The following is a 10,996-nucleotide window of genomic DNA, read 5'->3' as shown; positions in this document are numbered from 1 at the left end:
CAGGGATGCAGACCCATACTGGGTCATCTGCTTTGAATCGGAGTGTCCATGGCCCTAGAGGCTGGGCCTTAAAGTCCGGCCACCGGCTGCACTGCTCATTAAGGTTAATTAGCGTAGGCAGTAGGTGGAGATGCCAGCTCTTAAAGTCTCTTCCTTTCAAGGAAGTGTAGAGGGTAGTCTTTAGGTGCCCGATTTTACGCTCTGCCACACCATTACTTTCGGGATGATACTGCAAGTGGACGTGGTGAGCGATGTTAAACTCTAGGAAAAGCTGCTGTACTGCATTTGACTGGAACGGGGGGCCCCATCAGTTTGAACTTGTCTGGGCACTCCCCAGGCAGCCAAGAGCTCCAGCAAGGCATTAGTAAGCGTGCTGCCGTGGCGCAGTGTAAAGGCTTCCACCATGTTTGACGGGACCCAAGATCTACAACCACATCACCCTTTGTATAGGGCTTGGCACCGGAAAGGGGTCCAATGAAATCAACTTGCCACACCTGACCCGGTACAAACTTTTTGGTGGAAAAGGCCCCCGCACAATGGGATACTGTACCCATGTGTTTATGCTCCTGGCATTTTGGACACTGGCGCGCCGCCTGCCTCCAGCTAGCGACTGTAAGATTGGGAGGACTTATACAAGCGCGATTATAACGGCGGTAGTTTTTGTCCGGGCTAAAGTGTCCCCACTCTTTCTGGAGCCAGATGGCCAGGGGTTCAGTGCCAGGAGTCTCGCCTCTGTCATCACTGCGGCTTGTAACACTGACAGTGCTTACGCTAGCCTCTTGCAACCTGGAATCTAAAAAAGCATGGGCCCCATGAGTATCTGGTTTGTGTGAGGGGTAGTGGACTATAAAGCAGCGCTGATAACACTGACGGGCCATGGTAAGTAAGGGTTCCCAAAATTCTGGGTCTTTCTGGGGGGGTCCACCAGGCCATGAAGTCACTCTTTCGCTCTCAACCAATATTAAATTTTTAGAGAGTGGAAAAGCACCACCAGGGAAGACAGAGATGCCCACCCCAGGATACCCAATAGCCTCACTTGTGGGAATTCTGCTAGGTGTGAGTCACTGGCTTTCATTAGGACATTCCCTAATGAAAGGATGCTCGTCTTCCAAGCAAAGTTTTGGTACTATACACTATGGCCAGTTTGACTGATACCACAAATAAGCACATTTAAAGTCCACAGATGCACTGGCTCCTACTGCACTGTGCTCTCAAACTAGTTTGACATTAATACTTTCATCAGTGATTTCTGTTAAAATGTCCTAGGTGAAAAAGGGGTTGGATGTCTCGTTCTTGTCCCCACAAGGCCATCGTGCCATTGATTCCATTTAGCAGTGACTGTTCAAAAGGGGTGCCAGAACTGATCAGGAGCTATTAGAGAACTGGGCTGGAGCATGCAGGCACAGAGGGTGCTGCAAGGCAGGACTGAAGCGTACTGGTAGTGCTGTGTCTGCCTATAACCTTACAGCACCAGCATCTGTGGTAACTGGTTCAAGACAAAGTCTTTAGCCTCCTACTTTCATAACCACTAACCTCACTCAAACTATCACGTGTATATTTTTTGACCACATCAGTTTCACACTCAAGGGCAGATTAGATTTATCCCCCATGGTCAAGATGAAAGCAGTAATACAGGAAGACTTCATGGTGCAAGGACCGATGGAGCGATTCTCTATTACCACTTCCCTTCTAGGGCTGCTGCAGGTGGGGGTACGCAAGAAAGTGGCAGTGTCCCATTCCATCTGAAATTTTTAATAGCTATCAAATGTATTAGTTTTTCACATTTTGTAAAAATTGAAGTCGGTTTCTCTTAATTAGGAGAATCAGCTGAACGTGAGATTTTAAGTAGGTGAGTCTGAAAACAAAAGGAGACTGGCTTCTCCCACTTCTGGAAAGGTCCCCCGGAGCTCGTCCCATGTCTCTTCAGCTTTGCTCTCATGATTGCAGAACACTGGCAGGGGAAGCACCCCTGCATCACTGGCTCTTTGGAGGTTTGTAGTGAATTCGGCAGCGCTCATTAAAAACCTAAGAGACCAAAATACAAGGGAGTCACTCCTTGTCATAAGCATCCTCAACACAACACAAGCTGGCACCAGCCTGGCAAGTCTCCCATTCGACAGTGCAAGTTTTCAAACTAGGACAGATGGCTGGCCTTTCAGCCCTAATGCTCATTGCCACTCACGGAGCTCCTTGGCCTACTCACACTCCTGGCAGGCGGGTATCCAGCACTTGCAGCCTGGTACCAAGCGACTGCATATTACTAGATGGGCTCATTTTTAGATGAAACAAAATTAAGACCCTAACAATTTGTGGTCCCTACTCTGTGGCACGTTTCACGGGGAGAAAAGCACTGGCCCCAGTGTCTGAGCGTACTACGTTCTATCAGTCTCCATTCACTTGAGCATTTTAGCTGGATACAAATTAGTCTTTACTTTCTGAGCTAATCTGTTGTCTTGCATCACTGCGCTGCTCAACAGATGCTCTGGTGCACACCAGAAATGGAGCATTATAGTGGAGGGTGAAATGCAAATGACATACCAGTCTGTTCAAGCTTTGGAGAGCTACTCTATACAGTTTCCAATCAATGCAATGGTTTGGGATAAAACAATTTCAATTACTTGATAGTAACCGATCCTTCAGGTGCTCATACTAGCACCCCAGGCACCTGCAGCAGCCACCTTCAGCCACATGGTTGGCTAAAATCAGGTAAATCCAACCAGTAACTTCAGACGACCTTCCTGTCTTCTAACTGGAGGACTCATACTAAATTCACCTGGCTTGTGAAAGAAATTAACAAATCGGAACTCAGGGGGTTAAGCAACTATAGAAAACAGTTTAAATGAACTCAAAATAAAACACTCAGTCTGTAATCATTCTTCTGCACCAAAATAACAAAAGAATGTACACTGATTCAGTTATTTTGATTCTAGTTTGTGTTCAGACAAGCCTTGAATAATGGGAAGAGCACCTCTTAAAATCAAGTCAGGACATCCACTCAGTAGAGATTCACACTCTATCCCTCTGCCTGCGATAATAAGGTTTATTATGGAGATTTCTCAAGTAATAACCAGACCTTAACACTTTATCTGTTAAGCTCTGAACTGACAAGAGCTGCAGTGCAGACTTCATGCCGATTCTTAACATCACCTACAAGGTCCGGGGTAGAGGTACTTAAAGCCATTTCAGAGTTTGCCTCTTTCCACAGTCCCAAACTCTCTGGATTGAGCTCCTAGCATTAGACGGGGCAGGGGGAAGCTTTAGAGCCTGTCCCCAACCTCAGTAAGCAATTGCCAGTTTGCAAGGTGCACAGTTCGGATTCTATTTTCAAAGATTTGTTCAAGCCCCCCTCCACCTGATAAGAGATTTGAACCTGGGTCTCCAATTGTCGAAGCAAAAACACGCTCCTCTCTGTTTAGGCGGCTAACAACTGATTGCTTTATTGATCAGTAAAGCAAAGTGAGCCAAACGTGGTCCCAGCAAAGTCGGGCCCAGTAAGGCTGCTAATGCAATCAATCCTAGTATCTTTATACCCTTAGCCAAACAGTCTGACGTCAGGGCATCCAATTACAGAAATAATCAATTAAACTAGGAAAAACAAAGCCTTATCAACAAGATGGCGGACAGGTATGAGAGAATACCTCTCCTCTCTGAACCAGCCCAGTTAACACATTCCAATAGCACATCTGTTTTGGCCTGGCGCATGGGGTGATAGAAAGTTCACTCTGGCCTACGTGCAAAGACAAAAAGCTGAAATGGTTTCTGTTATACAAGATGGCTTCTAGCTAAACATAAAATAGCTTCTACAACTCCCCCCTTTTAGCCTTTTAAAGGCTAACCTTGAAACCATTTTACATCTCTATTTCCATTAAAGTATTTATATACATTTCTTGTTCCTTTCTCTGCTCATCCTATTTTAACATCATGAGTTCCACATTCCCTTTGGTAAGGGTCTGTCTTGTGTTTTCCAGAATACAAGAAATAAAGCAATTGATTAACAAGAAACAGCAATAAACACAAAAGAATATAACCAATACTAAAACTACTCTTTGCAAAATCCAAGTTCCCACATGTCCAAACCAGCCTCCTAACCAATCCCAGAGGGTCCAGTCTTCCCTCTGCCTTAGGCGTTTCACAGTTCTTTCAATCTCTGAGGCATCTTCCTTCACTTCCTTGCTGGTGTCAGTGATATACACACAGCGTTCTTTACCCACTAAGGCACAAACCCCGCCCTTACTAGCTAGGACATAGTCTAGGGCCATTTGGTTTTGGCTTTTTCTCACCCTGGCTCTTGAACCATTACATGTCCAGCAGTACTTTCCAATTGGGGTCAAGGCTAGGCAGATATACCCTGGGTTAGTAAACCTTTTATCCTGCCAAGTATCATTTGGCTTAGTTCACTAAACAGTGTGCCATTCATTTGAGTGTTGTTTTGTGGGACTGGAATCATTGGGATACCTCTTTCTGAATGTACAGGACTTTGAGCACATATCCAGCAACCTGTGGAATTAAATTCTTGGGAAACTTGGTTCATTAAAAGCATAAATACATTTGAACCATATAGGTTATAACTGCTAGGTATTAAAAACAAGATTAAGCATAAGCTTAACATGAATTGTTTGTCCAGCCTCATGCTGGCTGTTCTTCAGGACTTCCTAGTTTGCTTCACCTATCGCTGGCAGGTTCTTCTGGGTCGCAGCTGGTACCTTAGCCTTGGTCTCTCAGGATCGTCTGCTTCTGGGCCTGGATTGCCGGTACCAAGCCTGCACTGATCCTCGTCTACTTCTGGACCTGGGTTTCTGGTACCGGGTCTGCGGTGCTCCTTGTCTGCTTCTGGACCTGGGTCTCTGGTACCAGGTCTGCGGTGCTCCTTGTTGGGGCCTTTCGGTAACCGTTTTTGGTTCTTTAAAGGATTTGAAACCACAGAGAGAGGAATACTTCTTTTTAGGGTCAAACAAAGATTATTTATTTTTTCTATTTACTTTATAATCAATTTTCCATTTAAATCAATTCATTATTTTTGATTCTTTTAAGACAATATAATATACAAAGAAAAAATAGAAAAACAGTACAGTTAAAAAAAACAAGAAATAATAACTTCTCCTACTGATATACCCTCCTGAGTTACCTTTAAAAAATTTATGGAATTAACAAATATATAATATGTTAAGAAAGATAGAAGCATTGCTTAGATTCAGGAGATAGTCTTTTCTTTATGTTTTTCCTTTCTTTGGATTTTTCGTTGCAACTTACGACCGGTATTCGTTCCCCTTTCGGAGCTTATTTGTTCCCCTTTCGGAGCTTATGTGCGGCAGCGAGATTCAGCGCCGGGGAGGGAGCCCTGGTTGATCAGACCTGGCTTTTTGGATTCACAACCCGTCCGCTCTTGCGTACTTTTCCACTCGCCTGACAATTGCTGACATTAGATTTTTGTTGTCTCATTCTGCCCTTACAAAAAACTTTCGTCTGCTCCATTTGGGGTAATCAGCACTTTGTTGCATACTGCTGTCTGAGTTACTTACTTCCCTAAAAGCGGGGTTATTGTTGGTCAACCAATCAAATTTTGTTTTTATTTTTATCTCCTGTATCTGAGAGTGCTGCCTTTCCTTTCCACTTACAATTAAACTGGTGCTCATTTGACATATTCTGGGTAGGCCTCAATACCTTCCTTTCACAGGGCCAACCTCTGTAGGCGCTGGAACCAGTTTGCAGTGAGAGGCGTGAATCCAAGTGGGCAATTCCTCACACTTTACAGCAGTATGGGTGGTCAGAAGGACTTGGTAGGGACCCTTTCACCTGGGTTCCAGGGCAGTCTTTCGCTGGTGAATCTTCACACAAACCCAGTCTCCTGGTTGTAGTTTAAGGCACGGCTCAGTCGGGGCCTCCTGGAAGGCGTCCTTAACCTGTGAATGATAAGACTGTACACACCTCATACGTTCCTGACAATACTTGACTATGCTTCCTTTAACAAGTGTGGCATCAGCCAGGTTAATTTCTGGGCTGCTTAACAGTCTCATAGGTCGGCCACATGCAATTGCACGTGGACTGAGTCCAGTTTTCTGATTAGGAGTGGCTCTCATGCTCATTAGGGCAATCGGGAGTGCTACTATCTATGTTAAGCCAGAGTTCTCACATATTTTAGCAAGTTTCTTCTTTAAAATCCTGTTTCATCTTTCTACTGCTTCTGCGCTTTCCAGGTGTCGTGCACAGTGCAGTGCTTGTCTGGTAGAGTAGTACTTTTCCAGGTTTTTTTTGAACAATTTGCCCAGTAAAGTGGGTACCTTTATCACTGGAGATCACAAGGTGTATTCCCCATGATGGGATGTAATGATTTAGAAGTTTCTTAGCTACTGTGATGGCATCAGCTTTCCTGCAGGAATAAGCTTCTACTCATCTCAAAAACAAGCAAACAATAACCAGCACATTATTCAAAAGATTGACATTTAAGCAATTGAATAAAGTCCATTTGTAAATTCAGAAATGGTCCCAAAGGCGGAGGTCTGGTTGCCGGAACTGTCTTTACAGGTTTACCCACGTTGTGGGCTTGGCAGACAGGGCAAGCCAGACAGTAATCTTTGGCTGCTTGGGAGAATTTGGGAGCAAACCAATTTTGTTTTAAGGATTGCTACCATCCCCCCCTTTGCCAACGTGCGACAATCCATGGAACACGGAGGCAAGGTGAGGTAGCAAGACCACTGGGGCAACATTGTGGCCATCAAAGCTGCACCACAAGTGGTCTGGGTGCAAGGTGCACCCTGCCAGTCTCCACTCCTGCTTTTCCGATTCTGGGGCTTGGTCTCGCAGGAGGGCCAGTTCTGAAAGAGACGGCGTAGGAGCTGGCGATGGTAGGAGAGAAGGGAAAAACAGCAGGTAGAGGAGCAGATACATTCCAGACAGTACAAACTGCATAGCCTGCTACTAAAACTTCACTAGAATTATAAAAGCAAAAAAAGCCATCTGTGTAAAGCACAAAGTTAAGATTATTCAAGGGACTTAAATTATTCTTTCATTAAAACAACAATACTGTACACACAACAATGTTTGAAATACATATATCACAATTAAGACACACACAAGACAAATCTGGACAGAACACAGAACACAAACTTATTATGTCATGACACAGAACCATGTTTTTTTTTTCTTCAGTTAATTTTCAGATGATATTAGCACTTCTTGATGATCTGAAAGACAAAGAAAACATTTCTACCCACATTGGGGTGGTGCATTATATTTTAGAACACTTTTTCTTTACAGATTTTTGCTACTTTTTGATCAGCCTGCTGTTACCCAATGGTATGCTTTTATTTTGAACACTAGCTTCAGAGGGTTTGAGTAAATTACTTCATTGTTTAATTATTTAGTTAAAGGTGGCATGCCTCAGTTTCCCTCTTGTACTGCAGACCAGGCTTTATTTTTTACTGCTACAGAAACTCTCTTAGAACAAGGTGCTTGCTAGTTACTATTCCAGCAAGCAAAAAGGTTTTCCTTTCCTGAAAAGAATCACATGCAATGTAAGGGTATGTCTACATTACCCTCCTAGTTCGAACTAGGAGGGTAATGTAGGCATACCGCACTTGCAAATGAAGCCCGGGATTTGAATTTCCTGGGCTTCATTTGCATAAGCGGGGAGCCGCCATTTTTAAAACCCCACTGGTTCGAACCCCGTGCAGCGCGGCTACACGGGGCACGAACTAGGTAGTTCGAACTAGGCTTCCTAGTTCGAACTACCATTACTCCTCATTCCACGAGGAGTAATGGTAGTTCGAACTAGGAAGCCTAGTTCGAACTACCTAGTTCGTGCCCCGTGTAGCTGCGCTGCACGGGGTTCGAACCAGCGGGGTTTTAAAAATGGCAGCTCCCCGCTTATGCAAATGAAGCCCGGGAAATTTAAATCCCGGGCTTCATTTGCAAGTGCGGTATGCCTACATTACCCTCCTAGTTCGAACTAGGAGGGTAGTGTAGACATACCCTTACAGACTTACTTATGGGGGACAGTGCTCCCTCCCTTCCAGAACAGACAGGCAGTTTGCAGACACACACAACCTTGGATCTGAAAGCAAGCCAAAAGTGCTATCAGCTCAGCCTTGAACAGAAACACTCTGAAGTTTCTGGGCTTGGATTTTTTTAAACAATAATTAGGTTCCTTGGAAGACACATTTAACCCTTAGGGTACAGGTTTTACAAATTTACAATGTATAGTTCTATTCTTTTATGCGGTTAACCAATTAAGTTTCAGTGGAATTCCTTATTTTCTCTTTAATAGATTTAACAAAGTGTCTGTAGCCAAATGTTTAACTTGACTGTTTCATTGCTAAGATGATTAAAAGAGGCTGCAAGAAACAAGGAGTCATTTCTTAAAGCAGGTTTTTTTTTTCTTTTCTTTTCCTCCCCCTTAGGATTTGGAGGAACACTTTCCTTAAACTGTTAAACTTATTTTAAACTTTGTGTTTTGCTTTGGATCGGGCAAGTTTGTTACAGGAGCCCGTGTTTTCAACGGGAAGAGCTAATTCCTTTCAGTTATTTTTCATGTTTCCTCTCTACCTGTGTATGCGTTATAAAGAGGGATAGAGGGGTGATGTGCCAAATTTTCCCCCCAAGCTTGGCTGATATGGGTGTGCCAACTGAGAAATCTTTCTTTTTTTTTTCTTCCACTTCTTGTGTATTATTTTGGCACAGAGGTGCTGCAGCAACTTTTAAGTTACCTATCTTAATGCAGGGCGGATTTTTGCTTTTCTGAGCTTTACTTTCATCCCTCAGGGCTTTAATTTTTCCTCTTTTCCAATTTGTTAAATGCTTACAGGTCCTTGGACCATTATGCATGTACATGTAGTACACAGGGGTGCCTTTCGGCAGAGTGGGGGGTGTTTAGACTAACCCCCACTTAAACTAACTTTACACACTCCAAAGAAAGAGTCTGCCAGGTCTAGAGTGTCAGACCTTAGCAGCTCATGAAATAAGGGGAGTCGTCACTCCCTCACATATCCGCTGAGTCTCGAGGTTCAGCTGACCCCCCTCCTTGCGTTCAGAGCTCCCTCGTGGGAGAGCCCTGGTGCAGCTGGGATCAGCTCAAGTCTCAGACCTATGCAGAGGCATTCATTCTTCACTCATTACATTCATACTCATTTTTCACACACATTTTTTTCTCACAAATTTTTTTTCTCCTTTTTCACATTTTTCCTACAGTTTCCACATTTAGATGCATCTTTCTTTATTGTCCAATTCTCATGGGTGTTTCTATTAAGTGGCGCTGCCCTAAGACATCAGGTACTTAATATCAGACTTCATTAGGATCCTATACCAGAAGGCTCTTATCATAAAGGCACTGGCATTCCTGTAGACTGACCTACCCCCATTTCCTGCGCACGCTTAAACAGATTCTGTAAGACACCGAACTAAAAGTCCGCCTGCTTACACCTTCTTCTGCAAGTCACCGAATCAGAATCCGCCTGCTCGCTCTGCGAGTCACGGAATCAGAATCCGCCTGCTTGCTCTGCGAGTCACCGAATCAGGATCCGCCTGCTCGCTCTGCAAGTCACTGAATCAAGAATTCACCTGCTCGCACTGGTCCCCCCCATTTTTGTTGTGAGGCACTGGACTCAAGGTCCACCTGGCTCGCAAGGGTTTCCGGCACCCGTCCCAGCCTGGCAGAACACCACGTCCTGGCGCATGGAGACAGCCTGGCGGAATGGGGTACTATGGCCTGGGGTTAGCCTCAGAGGTCAGTACTACGCCCACAAATAACAGAGAGAGACAACAAAGCTTCCCCACAGTTCCGTGTGCCGAGAGAGTAATGGCACCACATCAGCTTTTAGCGTCCGAACACAGAGGGTCCAGCGCGTGGCTGCCTCACTAGAGACACCGGTGTGCACTTTTGGAACTGTGACACATAAGACACGCCTGATAGACAAAAACAGACACAGACAAACAAAATGTTAGCCGCTCTACAAAATTGAATTCCGTAGCCCCCCTTACCCCAATGGCCGGCCGTCACTCCAAATCCCAAGCCCTCACCAGGAGATTTCGTAACAGGTATCTCCTTACCTTCCCTTGAGCGCTCTGAGAGGTTTGGAAGTGGAGTGCCGGTCTGTCCATACAGGCAAGTGGCGCGTTAGGAATCTCGGTGGAACCTCCAAATTGTCGAAGCAAAAACACGCTCCTCTCTGTTTAGGCGGCTAACAACTGATTGCTTTATTGATCAGTAAAGCAAAGTGAGCCAAATGTGGTCCCAGAAAAGTCGGGCCCAGTAAGGCTGCTAATACAATCAATCCTAGTATCTTTATACCCTTAGCCAAACAGTCTGACGTCAGGGCATCCAATTACAGAAATAATCAATTAAACTAGGAAAAACAAAGCCTTATCAACAAGATGGCGGACAGGTATGAGAGAATACCTCTCCTCTCTGAACCAGCCCAGTTAACACATTCCAATAGCACATCTGTCTTGGCCTGGCGCATGGGGTGATAGAAAGTTCACTCTGGCCTACGTGCAAAGACAAAAAGCTGAAATGGTTTCTGTTATACAAGATGGCTTCTAGCTAAACATAAAATAGCTTCTACACCAGCCTCAGAGGTGAGTCTTTCCTCCCCTCCCATTTTGGGTGAAGTTCCGAGTGCTCTGAGAACACCTACCAAACTGTGCCCTGCAGGCAAGACAGGCAGAGCACTGCCTAGTTTCACTTGGTTTGAGGATCCTGCTGGGGATTCAGCATGAGAGGCGCGCGTGGGCACCAAGACTGAGGCAGCAGCGTGCATGCCCAGAGGAAGGAACTTTGAGTCTCTGATGCACCTAATGGCAGAAATGCAGGCGCTGAGTAATTTTTAGCTGACTGTAGGGTTAGGTGGCAGCTTAGCAAGGGTTTTGAGTGGCACTTTAATTTAGGACCTAGGCACCTACGTCTCTTTGTGAATCTATCTCCAACTGGCTAGATGGGTGATATAAAGGGCCGGATTAAGTGGTGCCCAGGGCACCAACCTATGGGGAGCGCCTGATTGAAGTG

At 45.0% G+C, this 10,996-nt stretch overlaps 1 long non-coding RNA gene across 1 annotated transcript; it reads right to left on the bottom strand.

The window, feature by feature from the left end:
• Positions 1 to 204: 204 nt before the first annotated feature.
• Positions 205 to 7,515, bottom strand: LOC142819212 (uncharacterized). Its single transcript, XR_012897017.2, has 3 exons — positions 5,251 to 7,515; positions 4,704 to 4,900; positions 205 to 2,025 (listed from the first exon to the last, which is right to left on the bottom strand). It is a non-coding gene; the product is annotated as an uncharacterized LOC142819212 (long non-coding RNA).
• Positions 7,516 to 10,996: the final 3,481 nt, after the last annotated feature.

Source organism: Pelodiscus sinensis, chromosome 1 (assembly GCF_052426305.1).
Source record: "Pelodiscus sinensis isolate ZL-2025 chromosome 1, ASM5242630v1, whole genome shotgun sequence".
Lineage (NCBI taxonomy): Eukaryota > Metazoa > Chordata > Testudines > Trionychidae > Pelodiscus > Pelodiscus sinensis.
The sequence above is the reverse complement of the archived record's forward strand: the minus strand, read 5'-3'. Positions and strand labels throughout refer to the sequence as shown.